Here is a 26767-nt window from a genome sequence, read left to right on the forward strand (position 1 = left end):
CCATTTCTTTATACTTAATTGTTGTTCAGTTTTTTTTTTTAAGTTCTGTCTGACTTTCCATGTCCCCATTTGAATTTTTTGTGCTGTTGTTCGTTTGTTTTTTAAGGATACTGGAGTGGTTTGACATTTCCTTCTCTAGCTCATTTTACAGATGACAAAACTGAGGCAAACAGGATGAAGTGACTTGCCCAGGGTCACACAGATAGTAAATCTATGAGGCCAGATTTGAACTCAGGAAGATGAGTCTTCCTGATTTCAGTCCCCAAACTCTACCCACTTTTCCACTTCGCTGCCCCGTCTTATAATTACATTTGGCTAAAAGTGCTTTTATTTAATCAAACAACCAAACGCATGTTAAGGACCTACTGTGTCCAAAGTACCATCCTAGGGCATTTTAGTCATGGTTCAGATGAGCCTTCTTCTTTCAGTACTTGCTCAAATAAACTAAGAATTGTCCCTAACTCTTCAACTTGAAGTAAAGCCCATCTCTCAAATGAGGTTAGATGAGATCTGGAAGGTCTCTTGTAGCTAAATGAATCAAGGCCTAAAGTTTGGATAGAAGAGCAGGTAAAAACTGAGTTAGGTAAATGAATGACATGACAAGAGATATTTGGGCTGATCTCTTCTACCTGGCTAAATTGGGTGATTGTGTTGCAAAGGAGAAAAATTATATTCCTGGGAGCAGGGGGCTGATTCAAAAATATAAGCTATATATTAATGGTAGTAATGGCATCTTAATAGTCATTCTGCTTGAGGTGAGATCAGGTTTGTCAGACATAATGGAACAAATTCTCTTTGTTTTCCTCAGATTTTTAGAGTCACTTGTCACCTGATACAGTAATACCTTTCCCAAGGCATCCAGGGCAATGGTGCATGTTTTTATTGTCAATGGGAAGTAGGGGAGGGGATGAGGTAGATGAAAAATCTGCTGTCCCCAGCAGGGAAGATAGAATGTCTGCTACTCAGCCCTGGGAAGGGCAATGTGATCACACAGTCTCTTTAGAAGAAAACATTTCTATTCCCTTTCAAACCAGTAGCCCTCGTGATGTAGAGGTAAGGAACTCAAGGGATCATGGATTTTAGAAATGGAAGAAACTTTAGAGGTCATAGTTCAGTCCCTCATTTTACTGATAAGGAAACTGAATCAATAAATGACTTAAATGACTTGTCCAAGAGGAAATGTCAGAGCTGGTATTCAGACTCAAATCTTCTGACTCTAAACCTCATTCATCTTCTACCAATCACACCAATGGCATATAGGAGACAATATTGGAAAGAGCACAGGATTAGAGTCAAGACACCTGGGTTCTAGTCCTAACTCTGCAAACTTGGGCAAGCTACCTAACCACTTGAAGGAGCCTCTATTTTCTCCTTTGTAAAATTAGAAGAAGCTATCACTAAGGTCCCTTCTAGCTCTGAAACTCTATGAGTTAAACTAATATTAGGGGGCAGGTAGGTGGTGGAGTAGATAGCACTGGGCCTGGAGTCAAAAAGACCTGAGTTCAAATCTGACCTTAGACACTTACTAGCTATGTGACCTGGGCAAATCACTTAACCACTGTTTGCCTCAGTTTTCTCATCTGTAAAATGGAGGTAATAATAGCACCTACCTTACAGGGTTGTTGGGAGGATCAAATGAGATAATAAATGTAAAGCGGAGGACGTGAGTTCAAATCCAGCCTCACACACTTGACACTTACTAGCTGTGTGACCCTGGGCAAGTCACTTAACCCCATTTGCCTCACCAAAAAGCAAAAAAAAAAAATGTCAAGTGGTTAGCACAGTGCCTGGCACATAATAAACACTATAGAAATGTTAGCTATTATCATTATTATTATTAATTGCCAGTGATAATTGTGATAACAATAACAGCTTTTGCTTATATATCACTTAAAGGCTTACAATGCATTTTACATATTTTATTTTATTAGATCCTCACACAATACCCTTGTGGGGTATATCTTAGTCAGAGCTCAGGTCTCCCAATTCCTGGTTCAGTGTTCCTTTCACTACTGTTAAGCTTATAAACTGCAAAGATCTGTGATTTCATCAGTATTGGGTCTACTTCCTCCACTAGTGCAGATTAGGACCCTCTTTAATGCCTTAATAGTTACTGTGGCCAGAAAAAGTCTTCATCTGGAAGCCAGCCATCTGGTATTGAGTGTCTCAGAATTCTTCTTGTAGTCTGCTCCCATAGCCCAGAGTCACCTCCAAGGCACAAAAAGGGCCCAGAGTAGGACCTTATCAGAGGCTACATCACATTCAAATTCCAAACCAAAATGCACCAAAATATGCCCTTTTGTGCATCATGAACCTCACTGGTATTCTAGCAAAACCCAAGGACCCCAGAGTTATGTTTTTCACACTAAAACTAAAAAAAAAATACACTAAAAAAAGGTGTGCCAATTGAAACATTAATTTTTAAAATATTTTAAAATGCTTTTACTATAATTTCTCCTACTTAATACAAGTTTTTTTAAAGTATACACAGATATTATCATTTTACTTTGAAATAAAAATTGTCATACTATTATCTCTATTTTCTTTGTTTTTTGGATGAAAAATGCACTGCATTAGTTGACTGAGTTTGGTCTTTTGAGGTATTCTTATATTCCAGTCCTTTTAAATGCACAAAAACAAAATACATAGGATTATGAAGGAAACTAATTATAATGAAATACAACTAGCATAATATAAAAAAATTAAGTTCACAGACCCTTACCATGAGGAATTTTTTAAAAAATCCTACTTCTAAAAAACTTTTTTCTATCACTAGGGAGAATTTTTGCTGTCACAAAATTACATTTATAGGGTTAGAGCTGCTGATCCCCAGGGACCAAAGCAATGGGAGCAAAATTCATATCGTTGAATAAAAAACACAAGGGTTTTTTTTGTAGTCATACAGTTATTTTTCTTCACAAGTGGCCATATTTACATAAAAAGATTCTAATATTCTGAAAGTTTACATGCTTTAAAATAAAGGTAGAATGTAAGTTCTTGAGAGCAGGAGCTGTTTAACTTTGGCTTTGGACAAAAGTGCCTTGCATAAAGTAGGTGCTTAATGAATGCTTGTTGAATTGAAGAAAGCTTCTCTGATCTAATAATCTTTGAATTCTCTCCTAAGTAAGAACAGTTTCTGCAGTTAGCCATTAAAAGCCATCTGGCAAAGGGAAGTAGGATTCTGATCCTCTTTGTCTGGCAAGACACACTCTTTGAAATGGTTCCCAGCTGCTGGATGCTTCCAAAAAGTGAATATTAGCAAACAATGTTAAAAAGGAGATGCAGGAAGCCATTAGTTGGTGGCTGGCAGCTACTGCAAGTGTCAATACCCATGATGTATCAGAAAACACATTCTCTGAAGCACGATTGGGAACCTTGGATCTGTCAGGCTTCTCACATAACTTAATGAAGATGATTCCAAAGGGATGACGAGGGTATGTCTGTCTTTGTGGGAAGAATGAAAACACGCGTTCTAAAAGTCTGGCACTCCAGGACTGTCCATAAGTCATCAGACTAATGTGCTACCATTCTCAATATCTTTCAGATACTCTGGCTTTTTTCAAGTCCACATTCAGTTCTACCTCTCTTTTAACTAGGTCTGAAAGTGCTCTGGAAAGAGGCTGTGGCTGTGTAGGATTATAAGGAGAGTCCCCAGAGTCAGTTTACTGTAGGCCAAAGCTGGGCAGCTACAAAAAAGTTCACCACAGCACCCCCACATCCACGCCCTTCTTTGTTCTTCTCCTCTGATCCATCACACACAGGAGTCATTTGTGTCTTTCCTCCATTTTCCAAATGACTGGGATGAAAGTTGCCTTCATATCCCACCAACTACCACCTAGAGAGGAAAAGGAAAAAAGGGGGAGAAAAGCAGAATTTTACAGTCACCACCTTTGGGAAGGTCCACAAAGTCACTGCATAAAAATCTAAAGTTCCAGAGTTTTATCACTATTTTGCACAAAAAATGATCCCAGGGCTATCTTATGTCTCAGGGTCCTCTTCTATAAATTGAGATTGATAATACCTGTATTCTCAATTCCTTACAGGTGTATGGAGGCTAAGTACACATGATGTGTTTTGAGAGCTTTTAAAGGGCATTAGGAAAAGGCATGGTTTTACATAGAGAGGCAGCTGGTGATATGGAAAACATATTCAATTAGGAGCCAAAAAAACCTACACTCTGAGTCCTAGGTCTTCCATATATTCATTTTATGACCTTTGGGCAAATCAGATGATTTGGGGATTGATTGGGGATCCCAGTTTCCTTATCCATAAACTAAGGATAATAATATATTCCCTAAGAGAAAGCATGGATAATGGATAGAGAATTGGTCCCAAATCAGGAAGACCTGCATTCAAGTCACAGCCTCTGAAACATACTGGCTGTGCGCCCCTAGGAACAATACCTAATTTCCCAGTACCTTCAGGCAACCTTCTAAGATTGTAGAGCAGACCCCAACATACAAGGGTAAAGGAATTTCCTTCACTGAAGAGGAAACATACTAGAAAGTGCTGAATAAATGTAATGCTACTATTTAGGTACATGTTTAGGGATCATGAGGAGAAGAGTAGGGATCATTTCAAGGTCTTCAGCCAGAACATATGAAAAGCCCAGAGGGACAGTTGGGAAGATTCTTTCCTAGCGGTAAGAGAAAGAACGAATACACACATCCGTCTATTTTCATCGCCATGACAAGGGAAGAATTCTCATTCTAGAATAAAAGGATATTAGTCTCGTTCAATAGAGAGCAATAGCTACCAGAAATGAGGCTAAGCCCCCACTACAAGCTCTCTCTCCTTGAGATAGGAAGGAAAAGATGCTCTTGCCCCTCAAAATACATTTTTTCCCCCTACGCCTAGCATTTAGCCTGCTTAAACTCTGCAGATAGAAGGCAGGACTCAGAGGGAAATAGCATTTCTACACAGTCTTTTTTTTCTTCTTCTTTTTTTTTGAACAGAAAGCCAAAAATAAATAACAGAAAGCCAAACAGCAGCCAATGAGAGGATGCCAGCTGTGTTCCAGTGCCCACATGAAAGGATGGTTATGGAAATCTGGACAGGAGTGCCTTTATTTTTCTCTTTCCAATATCCTCTGTGCCCTGCACTCTCCTGTAGTGTCTGTGTGAAGCACTTTGCAAATCTTAAAGCACTTTATAAATGCTAGCAATTGTTATTTTGTCTTTGTCTTTTGCCATCTCTCTCTCTCTCTCTCTCTCTCTCTCTCTCCTCTCTCTCTCTCTCTCTCTCTCTCCTCTCTCTCTCTCTCTCTCTCTCTCTCTCTCTCTCTCTCTCTCTCTTTCCCCTCACTCCCCAACTGAAGCAACCCTCTGTTTAATGAACCTTCTCCCAGGAGCAGTAGGCTACTTTTGCTCCTATAACAAGACCAATGGTGCCAAAATTATAGGTTACTCTAAAAGGCCACTTCAAATGCCCAGCTGCCTTCTGGTCAGATCAACCCTGACTGTACTTAGCACTGGCAACAGAAGTTTCTGAGCAAAGGGGAAGGAGAAAAGCAAAATGAGATTTGGGGAATGGCATGGTAAATTCATTTTTCATCTCCTTTGAGGATCCTTCCTCTACTATTGATCTAACTTTCTCCAGCCCTGACTAGGGCTTTCTGCCCCAAGTTAGGACATGGCAATGACCTGTGAGTAGGTAGCACAGCTACAGTGATACAGTGGTACACATTTTGTTAATATTAGGTCCTGTTAATATTCAAGTTTATATTCTGGTGGAGAAAAAGGAAAAGATGAAAACATGAGTTGCCTCTAAGCTCATCACAATAAGAGCTGACTGGTCAATAGTGCCTTTATGTTCATTATCTCCTTTAATTCACATTTTGAAAAATTTGTGAGGTAGATAAACACAAGTATTCATTTACAGATGTGGAAATTGAGTCTTCGAGAGATGAGGTTGCTTGTGTAAAGCTACTTAGAGTAGCAAGTAGGAGACTTGAAATTCAAATGCAAACTTCAGCCCTTCTCCCCTACATCCTTCACATGGAACCCTATTCCTTTCTAGGTGAGTGAGGAGTGTTGTTTTGATCCTCTTTATCACCCCTTTTCTGAACTTCCTGTTATTCTTTCCAGGTTTGTCTCTGTTAATTTACAGAAACAGAGAAAATTGGAGGGACGCAAAAACTATCCAGTCGCACCGATATGAAGACAATCACCATTTCCGTAAATTATTTAGAAATTTGGGTAAAGTAGTTTGAGGACTTACTTTTATGCAGCTTTTTTTAGAGGCAAGTGGGTGTGCAGTAGATAGAATGCTGGGCCTGGCAGAGTCAGGAAGACCTGAGTCCAGATCCAGCCTCAGACACTTAGCTGTGTGACCTTGGGCAAGTCACTTAACCTCTGTCTCCTTCAGTTTCATCAACTATAAATGGTGATAATAATAGCACCTATCTCCCAGAGTTGCTGTGAGGATCAAATGTGATAATATTTATAAAGCACTTAGCATAGTGCCTGGCACATAGAAGGTGCCTAATAAATGCTTGTTCTCTTCCTCTTGTGGCTAGTTTTCTCTCTCTCTTTTTCTTAACTTTACTACTTTGTGTATTAAAGAGTTGAATGTATTTTCTCTTGATGAGTACAGTGTTGTGGGGACATTAGAGTCTGTTCATAGGAATCACTTATTTCCACAGTGAATTCACTAAAGGAGAGATGAGGTTGTGTTTCTATCCTAGCCCAGACCTACCAACACTCATAGACCTTATGGGGAGTAGAGGGGATTGGAGTTCATAAAGGTGGCTTTTGAGACATACAACACTAAGGTATTCTCCATTAGTGAGGCAGAAGCCTCCCACATAGGCCTCACCACCACATCTGTCATTTTTTGATAGTTTTCTTTTGATAGTTTCTATTTCTTTTCTCATGGCAAGATAGAAGTTTTCCATCTGATTTCAGCTGGTGTGAAACTCTTCTTCCAAACTTCCTGTCTCCACGCTGGCACACTTTGTATCTGCCTGGCCCCTGAGAAGGTTAATGATTTCCTTCTTTAATCATTTTAGGTGTCACCGCAGCCAAGCCCTTAGTCTCAAGTTCCACTTGTGGCTGAGGAACTTGGGCTTGACTGAAGCTGACAACACAGAAGTCCAAGTTAAATAAAATCTCTATACAACCAAGGCTTTGATTTTATGTTGTTCTTTTTGCTCTGAACTCATGTTTTTCAGATGTGGCTTCTCATTATGTAAGAAGAAACATACAAAGAAATTCAAAGCACCGTTTTGATAGCTGACCTTTTTCCTAATGCCCACTGGCTACTCTAATAAGCCTCAATTACACATAAGAAAGGCTGAAACAAGAGAAAAGTGGGAACCTTCATTCTGAGACCTTATTCAATCAAGGCAGCTTTGGGGTACCTTAATAGAAGACTACTTTCAAAGTAGAAGCAAGCTGGTCCTGAGTCTAGGGAGATCCTTAAGTTGGTGACATGATATTGGGTGGTTGCCTCCCGGGGGCAGGGGGAAGGGCAGGACACTCCTGGTTTTGTAAGAAGAAACACATGGCTGGACATATCAGCACTGAAGGTTAATATTAAATATAGTTATCCCTTCCACATTGCAGGGTTTAGGGGCATAGCACCCCCCCATCTGGAAAATCCATGTTAAATGCAATAGCCTTTGTGTGTCAACCACTGGCTTTCATATTCTTTTCACAAACCTTAACTTTTCACTTATTTTAACTTTAAAAAAGAAATTATATATATTTATGATATTAAAAGATAAAATATGCTGATATTATATAATACTGTACATATATTTTATGCATTTCTGAGTTCCTGAACTTTTTCTGCATCATCTGCTGGCCTTTGCATGTCATCTGCAGCTTCGGCAAAACTCCCCCAACATTCCCCATTTAATTTCTTATGCCAACCCACAATATATTGAAACCACAATGGGAAATCACGATGTGGAAAGGATAACTGTAATGTTAGTCTCAAGCCCCTGGATTTCCATGTGAAAAACCACATGGCTTAATGACCACCATAGGATTTAAGTCATCATTAATTAACCTCTAGCTTGTAATAAGGCAGGTAAGTGGTACAGTGGATGTGCCTGAAATCAGGAAGACCTAAATTCAAACTCAGCCTCAGGCACTTACTTGCTGTATTATCATGGGCAAGTCACTTAACCTCTATCTTTTTTAGTTTCTTAACTATAAAATGAGGATAATAATAGCAACTTCCTCCCAGGGTTGTTGCAAAGATCCGATAAGATAACATTTGAAAATTGCTTAGCATAGTGCCTGGCACATAGTAGGTGCTCAATAAAGTCTTGTTTCCCTCCTTCCCCCTGCCATAATACTTTGACAAATTCAAGAAAGGAAACAGCTCAAACTATGAGAAAAGTATCAGCTTACTCTGTGGAGAAATAATATATATATTTTATATATATATATATATATACATATATATATGATACAAAATGCATCAATAAATATGTATGCCTTCACTTAGGAACAGTATTTCCTATCACCCAGTCTAATAGGAGAGAAGAACCTGGAAGATCTTTCAGTCTTCTCACTAAGAATATCCAACTGGCTGCAAAGGATAAATGTTACTTGCTCCTTGAGCCTGAACTGGCTCTTCCTCTTGAAAACACCAATATCCCATGTCTCTCTTACTACAGCAAAGGCAAATAGCATGAAGGAAATTCAAAAAGCCTTTTGGTCTCTCTAGAAATACCCCTTCTGGTTCTAGGCATTCCATAGCTAATGACTGCCCTGTGCACTGGTCATTTACATTGATTAGATGATGGAAAAATAATGATTTGTAAGGGCTGCTAACAGTTGAAGAGCTGTTTGGGAACATTTCACAAGGTGAGTTACGGGTAATTTTTTTTTTTTTTGCTTTTCCTTCTGCTCTGTGGAGGAAAGAATTTCCTGGCTCATTAATTACTGCTTCCACTTCAGTTATGTCATTAGTTAGAAGCTACAGTTTGCATTACAAACACTTTCTTTATGCACACATTATACACTCCCCATTATTTTTTTATTATTTCCTCCAAATTAACTATCATGTTTTAAATGGGAAATCCCCATCCTGATGGCCACCTACAGACCTAAAAAGGCTCAGATCTTTTCTTATAATAAACAGAAATGGTGCGCATTATTAATACCTCTCTGGGCACATCATAGCAAATCCTGTTCTATCCTGCTCTACCAGCAAATCCAAATCCCTTTATTACTCTCCCAGCACCTGGTTAGGGATTCAGGGAGTTAGAAAGACTTTCCTAACTGCTGCCAAAATTGAGACTATCAATGAAGATGGATGGTTTCAAAAGCACATCTCCTGTTTTCTTTCAGTATACTGCTCCTCGAATAGAAAAGGTCAAGCATCACCTACCTGTGGCAAAACATTTTTCCCAATAAATGTTCACTTCAGAAACATTTTGGGGGGAGGGAGGGTCATGATTAAACCCACTAAGGAAATACTCTGAGCATGATTTGTAAGAGAAGCTAGATTTTTCCTTCTGTGCAACAGATTCACACTGGATTCAAGGCCAAAAGAGGGAGCTTAGGTTTAGTTTTTAAATTTAATCTAAAGTAGGTGTTTAGAACCCCATCATTAAATTTCAGAGGCATGAATATCAATTTATCAGGCGTAATCAGCTGCTGGTTCTGCTCCCAAATTGCTACATGCTGCAGTACATGTTGAAACCAACTGGCAAGATGGGCTCATTAATGGGTATGCCTTCTCTGACTAAGAAAACTTTACACCAACAGATGAGACAACAGATGGAGCCATACAAAAGGGAGGGAAGGATTTTCAGAACCTTGTCAGTGAGGATAGAAAACCTGGGTTTTTACGCATGAAAATCACCCACACTGTATAATGCATTTATTGACTGGGTTGGTGGGAGGTGGTGGGAGCAAAGTAGGGAGGGGGGATGGAGACAAGTAAGAAAAAATACAGTCCCTTTGACACAACTTCCATTCTGTGATTCTGGAGAAAGGCTTGGCCTGACTGATGTCACATGTGGTAGGATGGCCCAGCCAGGGATGCCTGGTCTTTGAGGCACTGTGCTGTAAGTAGTCCTGAAACAGAAAACCTTCTAGGGTGGGCCAAAGAGGCAGCTGTATTCCCTCAACATCAAAGCCACACAACGCTGTTAAGAGTCAATTTTCTGATCTGAAGCTTAGTTAATCACTTTTAATCCAAGAGAGGTTTACTTGCACCTTAAAATTCAAGCATAGTAAAATTCCCTGAAATAAAAAAAAGCAAAGAACTTAAGTCTGCCTTGATAGGACATGGGTGTGTGTGTGTGTGTGTGTGTGTGTGTGTGTGTGTGTGCATACACATGCACGTGCATATGTGCATGCTTATTTGTGTTAATATTTACACTGACTCTCCCCCAGGTATTTTCCCAAACATAGGACATCTACTCTGAACAGTTAGGAAAGACAATAGGGTCATAGGACTTAAAGTGGGATGGTGTTTTAGAACTCACCTAATCTGCCTTTGCAGAGCTAGGATTCAAACCCAGATCATCTTGTCTCCAAATCTAGCTGTTTTTCTCACTGAACCCCTATTTAAAGTGAGAGGCATCAATTATTTCTTTCATGCTCCTTTAGGACCCAGGTCAAATCCTGTTTTTCCATGAAACCTTTCCTAACAAATCCCAGCACCTAGCATATCGCCTGGCTTGATGGATTGATATTTTAGCCTACAGTGATCTCCCTCTCACTTCCCTGAGGGCAGCTAGGTAACCCCATAATACATAGAGTACTGGGCTTGAGTCAGAAAGACTCATCTACCTGAGTTCAAACCTGGCTTCAGACACTTACTAGCTGTGTGACCCTGGGCAAGTCACTTAATCCTGTTTCCTTCCGTTTCCTCATCTGTAAAATAAGCTGAAGAAGAAAGTGGCAAACTACTCCAATATCTCTGCCAAGAAGAGCTCAAATCTGGCCTCAGACACTTACTAGCTGTGTGATCCTAGACAAGTCACTGAACCCTATTTGCCTTAATTCCTCATCTATAAAATTATATGGGGAAAGAGATGGCGAACCATCCTGGTATCTTTACCAAGAAAACCCCAAATGGAGTCACAAAGATTTGGACTGAAGAATACTTCTCTGAGCTTTTCTACATATACAGTCAGTTCTGTATAGATCCATGCTTATTGTAGAATGGCTTCCTAAATCCAGTGGCCATCCTGCATGTGTGAAATGCACTACTTTCTTCCCTCCACCTCACAGAATCCCTCTCTTCCTTTAAGACAGCCGTTGTTCTTTGGTATAGGCAATGGTGCTGTGGAAGGGGGTGGTAGAGAGACACAGGCAGGAATGGGCTGTTAAATGTTTAACACCAGCTCTCCAGAAAAAAAAAAACCCAATAACAATGTGCATGTGACATACCATTAAGTTTAATTTGCACTATTGACATTTTCTCCATTACTTTCTTAAGTCTATACAATCAATAAAACAAAAAAAAAATCACAGTCTGATTTGTAGCATTTGCTAATTTCTGAGTTGTAAATGCTCACACTGAAAATTTAACAATCAACTCTTGCAAGTAGACTGGATCACACTGCAGAGTTTAGGGGGGAAGCTAAATGGTATAAAAACAAAATATATCAATAAAAATCTATTTAAAAAAAAAGACACAGCTTACACATCATCTTCTTTATTAAGCTTTTCCTGATTCTCCCAGCTGTTGGCAGTCTCTCTCCTAAATGTATTTATACTGTGTGTATATACATGTGCATAAGTATGTATGTGTGTGTGTGTATATATATGTATATATATATATATATATATATATATGCTTACACACACACACACACACACACACACACACATATATATATATATATATACATGTATATGCATATATGTATATATATATATATATTCATCATCTTCCCCAGTGGAACGTTAGCCCTTTTTGAGAAGGGATTTTTGTTCTTTGAACTTATAATGCCAATACCTGACACAAAGCAGGTGGTTAATAATATTCGTTCATTGAGTTTTCGCTAAATTCAGATTTAGGTACATTTAAGAATGATAGCGACAATAATGGCTCGTAAGAGAATCTGAGGGTATGGCTAGATATGGCAGAAAAACCAGTGAACTTGGAACATGGAAAGATCATGGTTGAATGCTACGTCATTCACTGATTCTGTGACTTTGGAATTGCATGCACTGAAGGACTTCAGAAGCCCCTTTTTGCTCCAAAATAAGTAGGGTGGTATAGTGGAAAGAGCACTAAACATGGCCTCAGAGGACCTGGGATTCAATCTCAGTTCTGATAGTTAGTTTCCTCATCTGGATTTAAAAGATACTTCTACTACCTATTTAACAGGGTTGTTGTGTAGATCAAATAAGATAATGGATTGGAAAACTCGACAATCAACAAGCATTTATTAAGCACCTTTTATGTGTCAGGCACTGTTTTAGGTGCTGGGGATGCATGAGGCACTGGAGATACAAAGATGAAGCATTCCCTGCCCTCAAGGAGCTTATAGTCTATCAGGGGACAACAGCATGTGTATACAAAAACACAAGCAAAATAAATACAAGGCAAATTTGTGGGAGGAAAGAGGAGTCCGGAAAGGCTTTGTGTGGTGCTTAAGCAGGGTTCTGAGGGAAACAAAGTATCTAAGAGGCTGAGCTAATATGGGAGTGCATTTCTGGCAAGTGGGATATTCAGTGTAAAGGTAATGAGATGGGAGATGGAGTTCTGTGTGAGGCATAGCAAGAAAACCAGTCTGACTAGATTGTAGAGTGTAAAAAGGAAAATAATTTCTAATAAGAATGAAAAGTAGGAAAGGAGCTTATATTTTATACAAGAGACGACAGGGAACCAGTGGAGTTTCTTGAGCAGGGTTAAATGCTATGTAAGTAGGTTGGGTTTTTTTTATAATTATTACATACTTGTACTAATTCTATCATTATTTTTGTTATTACCTAACTTTCATGGCTGACATTTAGGGGAAGAATGCGCCCTCTTATGGCATATTCCTTGGGACATCTGTTGGTGAAAAGATAGTGGACTAGTTGTTTAATTAACATTTGTTGATTGTAGCACCTGTCCATCTGAGATATCCATAAAGATCAGTACAGAAATAATTGAACATACAGTGCTATCTGCAATGATTCAAGCATCAGAAGGCTGGTGCACATATAACAAAACAAAAAGAAATAAAGTTTGCCTTCACCCAATGTGCAATGGGAAGAATGTAAGTGCAAAACTTCTCTTCAGAAGAAATGAAGTCCACAAGTTAGAAGTCAAAGTTGCATTAGAAGCTGATTGGTCTATGATGGAAGAAGACTCATGGTAAGTCCCTTAGCAAGGATCACAGCCAATAGATGGCCTGAATGGCTAACAGGTTAGATCTCACTCAACCATAAATGGCCAACTGAGAAGCTAAAAACCCAGTTGGCCAAAACAATGAGCAAGCTGTATAGGAAAGGAGGAAACCATGAGTAAAGATTTATTTTTTCTGGTGTTCAGTAGATCTTCCATCTTGACAAATGAAGAATTAAATTATGAGATTATGATTACGATATCTATGAGGGCTCAAGAGAAAACCAAACATCTTTTCCCTTGGTTCCCTGGAAACTCCCATGAATAGGCTCAATTGCCAGAGAAGAAAGACAGAAACTGGGGACAGAGGACAAAGAGAAGCAGTATTGTCTTTGATGGAGCCACTGGTAGAAATGTGGGTGCACAAGGAAAAACTTGGGCAGGCTCATAAAAACTTAGTTGGTTTTATAAAGCTGATCTAAATGACAACATTCACATCCATGATCTCATTTGGATCCTCGTAACAAACGGTGAGACTGAAAGGACAGATAAGATGATCTCCAATTTACAGATGAGGAAATTAAAGCCACAAGCAGCCAGATGACTTCTCCAAGGCTATAGATAGTTTGGATAGCTAGCATGTGCTATTGTTGTTGTTCAGTTGTTTCAGTTGTGTCTGACTCTTTGTGAACCCATTTGGGGTTTTCTTGGCAGAGATACTGGAGTGGTTTGCCACTTCCTTCTCCAGCTCATTTTACAAATGAGGAAACTGAAGGAAACAGGATTAAGTGACTTGCCCAGGGTCACACAGTTACTGAGTGTCTGGGGCCATATTTGAACTCAGGAAGATGAGTCTTCCTGACTGTAGGCCTGGCACTCTATCCACTCTGCACCACCTAGATGCCCTGGAGCTAGTCTGTAACAGCTAGGAATTGAACCTAAGTGTTTAGCCTTCTTAATTTAAGGCTTTTTCCCACTGCCATGTTTAAACAAAGGATCAAAGACATTTAAATATAATGGCATTTTTTTTAAACAGTGGCCCAAATTGCTACATTCTATAAAAGGAAAATCTGGTCAGCTCTCTCTGTGAACTCCTCTAAAGAGAAGCCAGCTTCAAGCACAGATGGTTGGCTGGCTGACTGGCTGGCTGGCCCTTATCAACAATAGCATTACTCTACGAAAGTGGAACTTGGCAGGGCCGCCTGATTCCCACAGGGCTCAATCTGGGCCATCAGATGAAAGGCCATGCTGTGCCATGGCAGGGCTGTGTCAGTGAGCACAACCTTACAATCTGGGAACCTTAACAGGAACAGAATCTTCAACCCAACATAGAGCACTTTCTTCAAAGTCTGGCTCAAAGTCTTTCTAGCCTATGTCTGTACATCTTATTGACAAGTTAAGTGATTGCATAAATTAGAACAGAATTATTCTTATTTTTCTTGTAGTCTAAGGTGGGGGACCTATGAAACATTCACACCCTTGGCTTGCTTGGCTTCTCTCCAGGTTCCTCAAGTTGCCCTCATTAGGCTCACTTGTCTTTGAGAACCTTGGAAAATTTCCCCAAACTATTTTCATGTAAGTTTGTAGTAAAATGACCAGCAACATGAAGACTCCATCAACCAACACATTTCCTGAGTGTGTGACCGGGATTGGGGTGAAGGGGAGTGTTGTAGGGAAAAGAGATGGAATCAGGGCCCAGCTCCACTGCTTACTAGCTGTATGACCTTAGGCAAGTCATTTCACTACTCTGAGCCTCAAATTCCTCATCTGGAATGTGGATAATGCTATAGCCACTATTTTATTGATTTCACAGGTTTGTTTTGGAAGATCCAATGGAATAATCATATATAACCATAAAATATAACAGACATGTAAGTTATTTCTAGTCTGACATGCCAGTGGTCTGCCAAATGTTGGGGGGGGGTGGGGATACAAAGAAAGAAGCAAAAGACACAGACCTTTAACTGTACTGCTCAATATAATCATCCACGACAATTTCAAAGAACTCATGATGAAGTATTCTATCCACCTCTAGAGAGAGAACTGAGGAACTTTAAAGCATATTTTTTTCACTTTATATTTCTTGCTGTTTTTTCTCCCACAACATGGCTAATGTGGAAATGTGTGGTATACAGCTTCATATATATATGTGTGTGTGTGTGTATATATATATATATATATATATATATATATATATATATATATATACATATATGTATATATATACACACACATATACACACAGACACACACACACACATATATATATATACATATACATAATATTTCTTGCCTTTGAATTGGTAGAGGGAGGGAGAGAATTTGGAAATGAAAACAAAAATTAAGAATTAAAAAAAAGACACAGACCTTGACTTAAAGGACCTTGCCTTCTAATTGAAGGAAGAAGACTAACATACAGGAAACTATTAAGAGGACAATTAAGTTCCAAGTGTGTCATATGGAGTGTAGTGCACAGATAAGCTCAAATAAAGGAGGAAGATTAGTGGGCTGATGTCATCCAAGAAGAAAGAGGTAGGGGTTCTGTTGGGTCTTGAAGAATGGGTAAGATTTGGAGAGGAGCATGGAAGGAAAGACAGGACATTGGTAGGATTGGTACAGTTTCATATAGGCCTACCCCTTCCCCCCCACATAAACACATATACTGCTACATGTGCCACATTTTGCTTAATGATGTCCAAAATTCCCTAAGGAAGGCTGCCTTCCTTTCCAAAGTTGTGTAAAAAAGCTTAAAATGTAAATTCCCCTGATGCAGGCCCTGTCTCAGGCACACTAAATTTCAAGTGTCTGATAACACACCAATTGTAGTTCTGATAAAAGAACAGACAGAACATAATAATTCACATTGCATAGTTCTTTAAAGTTTGCAAAGTCTTTGCATACATCATTTAATGCGAGCCTGACAAAACCCTGTGGAGGTAGGTGCAGTCATTGGCCCCATTTAACAGATAAAGAAACTGAGGCCCAGCGAGGTTATGAGTTGCCTATGGTCCCACAGCTAGTGAGTTTTAGATGTGGCATTCGAACCCTGGTCTCATCTGACTCCAGGTGTATGCACTACACCACAGAAAAAGAAGCACGGTGTATAGAAAGAGGAGGCTGGGGATGTGAGAATCTTGGTCAACTTTACCATTTTACCCAAGTTTGGTCTTATTAGTTTTTAAGTATTTAAGGGCATATAAATCCACATGGAGCAGGAAGTATTTGGGATCATAGGTGCACAGTTTACAGGAAACAATTGGGTTTCAGAACTAAAGAACCCAGTTAGAATCAAAAGAAGGGAAATGATGATAGTATCATTCTGTTTGTTTCCCATCAAATTTATTTGCCAACAAGCTAAACAGAGATAATTGCAAATATACACTCACCCACACAAAGTAAGGAAATACAAGATCCTTACACTTGAGCCTTTTCAGAAACAGACTTCACAGAGGAAGCACATTATGGCAGAAAGAAATTGGACTGGGCATCAAGATAACTAAGTTCTAGTCTTGATTCTGCTACTAGCTACTTGTGTGGCCTTGGAATTTTGTTACCTTTTCTGTAAACAAAGTCACAGGATGGCACCAAATGATTCCTAACATCCCTCTCAACCTGCAAAACCTATGATGCTCTAATTTAATAATTCATTTTACCATTAACAAGTACCAGTGAAGACTCAGAAAACACACCGCACAATCCCAAGCACCCCGTATTGGTGGGAGGATATGAATTACTGAAATGGGTCAGGGGAGGAGAGGAGCTGATTGGTATGCCAATTATTTTTAAACCTCAATATGCGACAGTAGTAATAATAATAGTCTACATTTCTATAGCAGTTTAAACTTTATGTGACATTTTTCTCACTACAACCATGGAGGTTAAGTTATATAACTATTGCCATACCCATTTTAGAGATGAGAAATCCAAATCTTAGAGAGGTTAAGTGGCCTCCCCATGGCACCCAGATAATAAGAAGAGCTGGAGGTGGGCTTTCAGATCAGGTCTCCCCCAAGTCATGGATTGTAGGTCTAGAGCTGGAAGGGACCTGAGAAGGACGTCTAGACCATCACTCTCATTTTACAGAGAAGGAGGCTGAGGCCCAGAGAAGGCAAGTGATTTGCCTGATATCATACATATGGTGAGCAATAGTGCAGGATTTGAGTTCAGATCCTGTGACTCTTTAAGCTCGACACCTTTTCTGCTGCACCAAACTGTTTGTCCACTAGGAAAAAGCTAAGGTAGTGCAAAATATTTGGTGGAGAGGGGGAAAGGGAAGAAGGGGCAGGGTGTTCAAAAAGTGTAATGAAATTTAATTAATGGTCTCTATAAGTTTAACTCTGTTTCTTAATCAAGATTCTCTTATTCTTGGCATTATATAATAGGCATAATGAGAGGTGTAGTTCATAATTATAATTTATAAATCATTATGAATTACATATAAATATTTATATATAACCATTTATATAATATATAAATATGTACATATTTATATATTATATAAATGCCATTTAAACAATAAATATGTACATATTTCTATATGATACAAATAAATATTATTTAAATATAACCATATTATACAATATTTATATATAAAGGTATATTTATAAACCCACATATATGCAAATATAGAAAATATAGAAATTATAACTAAAGCAGATCCCCATTATTATGTGGAGGTTTAAATAGCTAGAAATAGACCCATGAGTTACAGAACTTTCAAGGTCTTGAACATCATATAAAATGGCCTGGGTTCAGATCCTGTCTCCAATGCTTATCAATTTTATGACCCTGGGCAAGTCGTACCCTCTCTGGCTCTCAGTTACTTCATCCATAAAACAAAGGAGTGAAACTGCTTGGCCTCTGAGGTCTCACTAAGTTCTAGAGCTATGATTCTTTGATTCAATGATCATCTTGTCTAACTTCATTTCGCAGATCAGGAAACTGAGTCCCAGAGAGACAAATGATCCACTCAAGGTTATATAGCTACTAGGTGGAAGACCTACCTTTCAAATCTGGGTCTCCTGCCTCCTAGTCCAGTGATCTTCATTCACTATGCTGCATGTGCCTTTCAACTTATTTTATATTATCTTCCTACTATAGAGCCCCAAAGATGACAGGTATCTAGAAAAACAAGGGACGAGCTGCTGTCATTTTTATTTCTTTTTTTTCATCTTCACCTAATCCCTGACCCCCTACTCTACTCCTTCATAGTTTGTCTTTTAGAAAAGGGTTGAAAAGTAGATCTCTTTTCAGCTACTAGGCGTCTTTGGTCAAGCTTCTTTCTGTGTTATGTTGAAAAATCCCCTAAACCTCGGTTTTTATCGCCGTACTTGAATCTCAGAAGGATTCTGACCTTTGACTCCCACCTGAAGGAATAACAATAGTACCAGCTGTACTGTACTCCGAGAGTCTGGCGGCAAAGAGGGATTCATATACAGGCAAGTCTTTCACTCTGTCTGAAAACGGAGGTTTACAATAGCCAAGGGGCCGGTAACTGGAGCAGCCTCTGCAGTGGAGCTCAGTGGGCCTACTGACCTTCCTTTCCCTGCTTCCCTTTCCCCAGCACTGTGAGGAGAACATTGAGTGACCCCATGGGGCCATTGTGAGGGATGAGGTGGAGCAGGGAGAGTGAATAAAAGGAATAACACAGGGCTACTGAACTCTTGGTGGACTTCTCTACAACAAGATGGGTTTGGTTCAGACAAGATGAGAATCTAATTTATTGGCACCTGCTTTGTCTGGAAATCAGACTAGAATCTCACGAGGCAAATTCTGGCTGAAGTTCAGAGCAAACAGCCTTCCTCATGGTACTGCTCCTGTTTCCACGTTCAGACAAAACCAGGAAATGTAGAGGCATGTGGATATTCATACTGCATAGACTATCTCCTCCAGCTCTACTCCTTTCCCCCACCTCTGCTTTTTTTTTTCCTCCCAGTCCCTCTGGTCCCGCCACCCCCAAGCCAGACTACAGCAGGGAAAAGCATAAGCTTGGGTTTGGTTCAAGTCTTGGCAAAAGGGTAGGATAGTCCTTGTTTGATCTGATACAGCCGGCCTTTCCTAGATTATTTATTTGTAGAAATTGCCTTGGTTCCTGCCACTTCAAATAGGCCTACAGGAAACGAAGATTGTTAGGGGTTACAAGGCATGTTTTTACAGCCCATCATGGGAGCAATAAAGTCTTGGTCATGACCTACTACCTGCATTGTGGGGCACAGGTGCCCCTAAGCCAAAGCCAAAGCAAATGAAATAAAATCACCTTTTCTTTCAAAGGGTCTCGAAGAGCCTAACCCCATAAAATCATACACCAGCAGAAGACTTCTCCCTCATCAAGATCTCTCAAGTGCACATCAGGACAATCAATCTGAAGAAAACATTTAAAAGAGAGAAAGAACAGGCATTATTATGTAACCAAAAAACCCCAGCTGGGCAATCTCTTCCAAATCCTGTAGTTATGAAACCAGTCATATGCATTTCAATGGGCAGCAACAAATCCTTCTTAATTCAGAGGCACATGACACAGTAACGTGATTCACAGTACTGAAATGCCACAAATGTATATGTTAGGCCCTGAGAACTTTCAATCCATATGCAAGCATATACTCCTTTAAATAGCGTCAAGTTTGTGCCTGTTGTGTGGCTGGCAGACCTGCCCTTACACTGGCAACTCGTTCTTCTCTGGAATTCCATCCTGAATTTTTGTTTCTTGAATGATTAAGAATGAAGGAATGTGGAATGACAATAAGGGACTGGTTGCCCTAAAACTGGGGGTGGGGAACCTGCAGCCTCCAGGCCACATGGGGCCCTCTAGGTCCTCAAGTGTGGCCCTTTGACTGAATCAAAACTTGACAGAACAAATCCTCTTAATAAAAAGATTTGTTCTGTATAACTTGAACTCAGTCAAAAGGCCACACTTGAAGATCTAGAAGGCCACACGTGGCCTCTGGGCTGCAGGTTCCCCACCCCTGCCCTAGACTGTCCAGAAAATTCATCTTAGCCATCACAAGAGCCGCTCTAGGAATACAGGCTTCTATATCATGAGCTGGCTACTTAGAAAAAAAAAATCACTGCTATAATCACACTTGACATACTAAACATATTGGGCAGAAACTGAGGAGAGAAAAAGGGAAGGGGAGAGAGGGAAAGAAAATAGAAAGAAGGTGAGACAGAGAAGAAAGAGAGATGGAAATGAGAGAAGAGAAAGAAATGAGTAAAAAGAAAAAGAAAAGGAGATGGGGAAGAGAAAGAACAAGAAATGAGAGACTAGAGAGAAAAAAAGAAGAAATACATGAAAAGAAAGATAAAAAATGAAAAAAGAAAGGGAGAGGAAGGAGGAGGAGAAGAAAGAAAAAATGAGAAGGGAAAAGACAAAAAGAGAGAGAGAACAGAAAGAAGACAAAACCAGAGAGGGGACAAAGAAAAGGGAAAGTAAGAGAAAAGGAAGAAATATAAGAGATAGGAGAGAGGGCAGGAGGTAGAAAGAGAAGGAAGAGATAGGGAAGGAAGGGAAGGTTGTTGTTGTTGTTGTTTTTGCACAACTGAAAAATTAGTCACCATCTGTCAGGGAATAACTGGCATTTCTGACTTAATTACTCCTTTAAGACACCAACAATAAAATGGGCAGGGTTAGGATCAGGTAGCTTTATGGTGGCAGGATGCAGAGTCAACTTCTTTCAAGAGGACTCCTCCCTCCTTTACCCTCCCCAGTCAGCGTCTTCAAGTCTGCAGGAAAGGATTTTTTTGAAAAATTAGATTTTGAGCCAGTGTTCCTTCACTGAAATCTTCTTCTGATGACTCATTATGCCTTGAAGATAAATTAAATAACCTCAGTCTAAGCCAGATTCCCCCAACTCTGTGGAATCCAACCAAACCTTTCCTCTGGGATTACCTTCCATCGACTAGATAGATAGATAGATAGAGAGATAGAGAGATAGATAGATATAGATAGATATCCTGTGTGTACATAGTTATTTTTATATTGTCTCCCTCACTAGAATGTTAGCTCCTTAATAGTAAGCAGCAATTAATAAAAATATTAAAGCTATCATTTGTATAGTACTTCGAGGAGTGTAAAAGACATTATATGTTAACTCATTTGTTTCTTGAGGGCAGGGACCATTTACCTGCCTTGCTTTGTGCACCTAATGCTTAACACAGCTCCTAGCACATGGTAGGTGCTTAATACTACAAGGACCAGGCCTATCAATTGATGCATTTTTTTAAAAAAATTTTTAATTTTTAATTTTTAAAAAATTTTTTAAAAATTTTATTTATTTTGATTTATCAATAATCACTTCCATATGTTTTTGAATTTAAAATTTTTCTCCCCCTTCCTCCCCACCACCCTCCCCAAGATGGCGCACAATCTGATATAGGCTATACTTTTGCATTCCTGTTAAACATATTTTCACATTAGTGGTGTTGTAAGTAAAAATTAAAACCAACAGGAGGAACCATCAGAAAAAGGAAACAAAACTCAACAGAAGAGAAAAAAAATAGCAATTCAACTTTCATAGTTCTTTCTTTGGATGTGGATAGCATTTTCCATCACAAGGCCTCTGGAGATGTCTTAGATCCTTATACTGCTGGGAAGTGTTAAGTTTATCAATATTAGTCATCACACAATGTGGCTGTTATTGTGTACAACCATTCTCTTGGTTCTGCTCACTTCACTCAGCATCACACCATATAAGTCTTTCCAGGTTTTTCTGAAGTCAGCCTGCTCATCATTTCTTATAGCGCAACAGTATTCCATTACATTCATATACCACAACTTGCTCAGCCATTCCCCAATTGATGGGCATCCTCTCAATTTCCAATTCTTTGCCACCACAAAAAGAGCTGCTATGAATATTTTTGTACACGTGGGTCCTTTTCCCATTTGTGTGATCTCTTTGGCATACAGCCTTAGAAGTGCTATTGCTGGGTCAAAAGGTATGCACATTTTCATAGCCCTTTGGGCATAGTTCCAAAGTGTTCTCCAAAATGGTTGAATCATTTCACAACTCCACCAACAATGCATTAGTGTTCCAATTTTCCCACATCTTCTCCAACATTTACCATTTTCCTGTTTTGTCATGTTGGCCAACGTTTCTCTAATCATTAATGATTTAGAGCATTTTTTCATATGACTATAGATGGCTTTAATTTCTTTGTCTGAGAACTGTCTGTTCATATCCTTTGACCATTTATCAATTGAGGAATGGCTTGAATTCTTATAAATTTGACTTAATTCTCTACATATTTTAGAAATGAGGCCCTTATCAGAGAGACTGGTTGTAAAAATTCTTTCCCAGTTTCCTACCTTCCTTCTAATTTTAGTTGCATTGGTTTTGTTTGTGCAAAAACTTTTCAATTTAATGTAATCAAAATTATCCATTTTGATGCAAAATTTTTATTATAATTTTACTTTGAAATAAATTATTTCATCCTATTTCTATTTTCTTTGTCTTATAGGTAAAAAAAAATGTACTGCATTGATAGAGCTTGGTCCAGGGGTGGGGAAACTGCAGTCTCAAGGCCACATGTGGCCCTCTAGGTCCTCAAGTATGGCCCTTTGACAATCTACACTTCACAGCACAAATCCCCTTGATAAAAGGATTTATTCTGTAAAACTTAGATTCAGTCAAAAGGCCACACCCAAGGACCTAGAAGGCCACAAGTAGCCTTGAGGCCACAGGTTCCCCACCCCTGGCTTGGTCCTTTGAAGTATTCTTAAATTCTAATTTTTTTTAAATAAACACTTACTGACTGATTCCCAAACCCACAGGAAAAGCATAAAACATGGGCTTAACCAAGGACTAGGGATAACCTGGCACTGATACTGGACTTAGAGTCAGAGGATCTGGGTTCAGAATTCCCATTTTCTTACTCCCTGTGGGACCTTGGGGAAGCCATTTCCCCATCCTAGCCTCTGTTTCATCATCTGTAGAATGCGGGAAGTCTGGATAAGATGATCACTACCCTTCCAGCTCTAAAGCTATGGTTCTACGGCCACATCTGCTGTCTAAGAACAAGTAAGTTCAGAGAACCTGGGCAGCCATCAGATTATTAGATTTTTTTGGCCACAGTGCCATGAAGTCGGTCCATTAAGGCCCTGGAGGGGTTGTGATCTTGAGTGAAGGGAGGGCCCATTTAGATAAAACCACAAATCTTTTGAAGTATTGCAACAAGAGCCACCATGTGATTGCCGCTGCTATTTGAAAGGAACTCTGCCAGATGGCTCCCAGAAAAGTAGGTTATCTGGTTCTTTTGGCTGTTGTTAACAGGTTGATACGTGAAATTGATTTTGGCTCCCTGTTCTCAGCTTCCCTGCCAGGCTCAGCTGAGTGAAGAAACTGGTTACCACTTTGTCAGTGGAAATGGCACTTGGTGTGTCAAAATACTATCTTTGCACAAGGATTTCTTGACACAAATTCAATAATAATAAATAGCAACTCTAATTTGTATAGGCATTAACTATTAAAGAGCATTTCACTTTCCTCTAACCCAGGGAGGTAACCTCAGGCTCATGTAAGAATTATTATTCATATTTCACAGAAGAAGTTGAGGTGCAGGAAAGTGAAGAGACTTGGCCAGGGGCATCACAGATACTGAGTGTTGGAATAGGGTCTCAAAAATCAGCTCTCAAGAAGACTAGCCCACATCCTTCATCCTGAATAGCACCATCCTGGCTTTCTCCTTTACTCCCTCTATGATCATGGGCATGTCACTTTACTCCCCTAAGTTTCTATTCCCTCATCTGTAAAAAGAGGGAGTTGCAGCAGACAGGGTGGTACAGGAGATAGCGTATTTCCTCTAGTCAATTAGTTCTAGAGTCAGAGCAGCTGGGTCCAAATATGGTCTTCAACATTTACCACTCGTGTGACATTGGGCAAGTCCATGGGCCTCACTTCCATGGGACTCAGTTTCCTCATCTGAAAAATGAAGGGGTTGGAATACATGACCTCTGAGGTCTCTTCTTGCTCTAAGTCTGTGACCCTAAGGTCCCATGCAGCTCTGAATTCTACAATCTTGTGATGACTTAACAATAGAGTTGGGAGAAGTTGCTGAAGCAAGTGGGGAAAGTAAGCTACTTCGGGAGAGTGGCACTAAACAAATGCTGTTGAATTGAATTGAGCCTAAAGACCTGGGTTTCCATTAGAATCAGCAACTTAACTAATTGGATTTTGGCCCTCTGCATCTCAGATTGTGTCATTTTCCCATTTTTCCCACTTCTTGTGGGGATGCAAAAAAAAGGACCCCTGCTTGAGGAACTGACAGCTTCCATGTACATAGTATGTGACAATGAACAAACCTTGTGAAGAGGTTAAATCAAGGATTAGAATTTATTTCCTAGGTGAGAACACTAAGGGACTGAGGTTTAAGTAATTCACCACCAGGCACATAAGAAGTTGTGTAGTCTGGACTTGAATCCAAGTCTTCAGAGTAATCCAACAGTGTTTTGTTTACCCCCCCCCCTGCCCCGATACCATGCTACCCCAATTTAAAGTCCCAGGTGTTCAGTTTCTAGGCATACAGCCTGGAAGTACCAATGTATCAGGCTGCAGGGAAACTATAGTGTTCCAAACCACAACACAGAGCAGTCCCAAAAGCAGAAGATTGGAAAGGGAAAGAAAGATTCAGGGAACTCCCTTCCAATGGTCTTGAACTTCGAGATTCCCTTCGCTAACCACAATCTCCACCTTCTACCTCTCCTACTCCCTTACTTGTCTTAAACCATTCCTCTGTCCTTGTAGTGACCTTACATCCCATGATTCCTTGATATTTTCCCAACCTGTTGAAACCTATTCTGGGCTCATTTCTCTCTCTACCCAATCGTGACCTGACAGTGAACCATTTCAATAATATTTTCTCCTCCAGACTTGAATCTCTTCTACCATTCCTGCTTCATGACCCCCAATTCTAGGCAGCTTCAACCATGCCCTCCCTGCTCCCTTATTCCACTCCTCTAGCTTCTTCATCTGATTGGCTAATTCTTCTCAGAGCCTCACTTCCATTATAAAGAAAACACCCAGGACAGCCATATCATTATTTCTCTCCAGGCTGTACATCTGGCTCTTCAGACTTTCTCTACCATTTTGTAGAGAAATGCCGTACCATGGCCCAGAGTGGGACATGGGAAACCTCCCCCCAACTTTCTTTCATGTGTTGTCTTTCCCCATTAGAATATAAGCTCCCAAAGGGCAGCTAGGTGGGGCAGTGGATAAAGCACTGGCCCTGAAGTCAGGAGGGCCTGAGTTCAAATCCCACCTCATGCCAAACACTTGACACTTACTAGCTGTGTGTGTGGCCCTGGGCAAGTCACTTAACCCCAATTGCCTTTAAAAAAAAAGAATATAAGCTCCTTGAGGGCAGGAGCTGTATTTCTTTCCTGTTTGTATTTGTATTCCTAGTGCTTAGCACAGTGTCTGACACATAGTAAGTGCTTAATGCTTGTTGACTTGAGTTGACTTAACATTGCTGAAAAAAATTTATGTTTGTGTGTGTGTGTGTGTGTGTGTGTGTGTGTACTTTTCTTTAGCTTTTCTCTTCACCATTGGTAAAAAAAAAAACACTCTAACCCCTCCATCCATGGGTTCACAGGTTTACAGAAGCACCCACACAATATATACATACACACACAGATACATACACACTCTACAGCTTGTACCACCATTGATAACACACATGTCCCTACTTGTCTTAATCATCCTTAAAAAATCTTTGAGTCCATTGTTCCTGGGTTCAGAACACTTTACATTATTGGTTTTCTGGCTTATACTATTGGATTGAAGCAGCAGAGGATTGTGCTTGCCCCCACCACCTTTCCCCCAGGCTTGTTCGCTCTCTTCAGGCCTGTTCATGTCCATCAGTGGTAAGAACAAGATAATAGCTGTACGCATGGAGCGCAGTTCATGATGATAATAAAAGCAGCTCACATTTTTATAGAGCTTGATATTTTGCAAAATGCTTTTCCTCATTGCAATCCTATGATGTTGGTGTTGTTGTTCAGTTATATCCAACTCTTTCTGACCTCATTTGGGTTTTTCTTGGCAAAGGTACTGGAATGGTTTGCCACTTCCTTTTCCATCTCATTTTAAAAATGAGGAAACTGAGGCAACAGGGTTACATGACTTGCCTAGGGAAGTGTCTGGGGCCAGATTTGAACTCATGAAGATGAGTTTTCTTGACTCCAGGCCCGGCACTGTATCCACTGCACCATCTAGTGACCCACAAAGCTGAAGTTTGGCTTCAGCTTAACTCATCTGTAAAAGAAGATCTATCCTGTCCAGATCTCAATCCTATAACTCTATGAAACCCGACTTTTGGTCCTGATTCTGACACTAGATAACCAAAACTAGAGGCAGTTGGTATCACAGTGGATAGAATACTGGGACTAGAGTTGGGAAGACCTGAGTTGAAATCTAGTTTCAGAAATTTACTAGCTGTATGACCCTGGACAAGTCACTTAACCTCTGTTTATCTCAGTTTCCTCAAGTGTAAAATGGGAATAATAATAGCACCTACCTTGCAGGTT

At 39.8% G+C, this 26767-nt stretch overlaps 1 protein-coding gene across 3 annotated transcripts in view; it reads right to left on the minus strand.

Moving 5' to 3' along the window:
• The window catches only part of CEMIP (cell migration inducing hyaluronidase 1), a 248981-nt gene that overhangs the window by 118736 nt on the left and 103478 nt on the right, over positions 1-26767 (minus strand). The window lies entirely within an intron of this gene.

The sequence above is a fragment of the Phascolarctos cinereus genome, unplaced genomic scaffold (assembly GCF_003287225.1).
Source record: "Phascolarctos cinereus isolate Bilbo 61053 unplaced genomic scaffold, phaCin_HiC Scaffold_3;HRSCAF=262, whole genome shotgun sequence".
NCBI lineage: Eukaryota > Metazoa > Chordata > Mammalia > Diprotodontia > Phascolarctidae > Phascolarctos > Phascolarctos cinereus.